Raw genomic sequence first — 1,443 nt, forward strand, 5'->3', positions numbered from 1 at the left:
ATAAAATTACAGGTACTAAATTGATATACTTTAAACCACATGATACTAAAGTGAGTAAATATGAAACCATATGGGTGGTATTTGAAGCTTACTTAATTAATTAACTCCTATTTTGGTAATGTGATTAGTAAAAGTATAATTCACAAATAATAAAATTCAACATTGCTTTCAATTTTTCTTCACCGAAAGCCTAATTTGATAATATGGTGGCTAAAAATATTTTACATGTTTTTTTTATTTTATACTATAATATTATGGTTGTAATCGTTACCGGAAAAGTCACATATGTTTTTTCAGTGGCGATTGTAACTACAATTTTAAAGTATTAGAGGAGAAAATATTATAAGTGTTTTTAAATATTTTAAATCTTATGGACTCTAAAATTGATGTTTTGAACAACTAAATTTAGGCCTATTACTATAAAATTAGATCATATTTGGATATTTTGTGAAAGTAATGAATTTTCTAAAAAAAAAAGTATTTTTCATTAGTTTTATAACTCTTTTTATTAGAAAAACTGTTTAGGTACTCATCGGTAGAATATAGGATATAATTAAATATCCACAATCTTGTGTAATTTTGGAATAAATTATAAACGAGCTAAAATCTATATAATTTTAGAGTAAAATGGGGGTAAAGTAATCTTAGCTGTTTATTTCTCTCATTCTCTAATTCTCTTTGAAAAATTTCAAAGTGATCATATTTTTATCTAGAGTAATGTTGTTTTGAACAAATCTAATACTATTGTAAAAAAAAAAATTATGAAGTTAATACTAGCGGTCTCAAAAATAGGGCTTGAAGATGACAATCTTTACTGAAAAAGCATGTAATAGTGCCAATCGGCGATTATCACCATAATTCTAAAATATTAGAAGAGAAAAAAAAAATTAGAAGTGCTTTTGAATTTTTTCCAACCTTTAAAGTATGAAAGCAGTATTTTAGCCATTATAAATTTAACTAAGTCTAAATGATATCGGTATATATAAATTGCGAAATTAAATACCATATTTTTATTTTCTACCCTTAAAAAATGAAGAGTTTTTTCTTTACGGTTAAAATTTTCTTTTGAGTTTAATAATTGGATAAGAATCGTGAGTGAGTCAGGAGAATAATATGTCATTATTATTATTTTTATGTATATTTTTTTGTCGAGAAAGATAATAAATTATTTATTTAGTTTATTCTTTAGAAAATAAATTTATTTAAAAATAAATGTAAAGCAACTAGTCATTAAATTTAGAATTTTATGGGCGCGTGAGAGGGTATGGTAACTTACGGGGTACGTTTTGGAGTAGCCGAGCTATTTCCGAGGCTGAGAGAGGGGGGCGGTAGGCGACAGCTGGCAACTCCACATCTGCGAAGAAAGCCAGCATCTTGTGCCAGCTTATCTGCTGACCTGGCACCACGTCCCACTGTTCCCCGCCCCCCGCGGGCCCCACCCTC

The sequence above is a fragment of the Ananas comosus genome, linkage group 1 (genome assembly GCF_001540865.1).
Source record: "Ananas comosus cultivar F153 linkage group 1, ASM154086v1, whole genome shotgun sequence".
NCBI lineage: Eukaryota > Viridiplantae > Streptophyta > Magnoliopsida > Poales > Bromeliaceae > Ananas > Ananas comosus.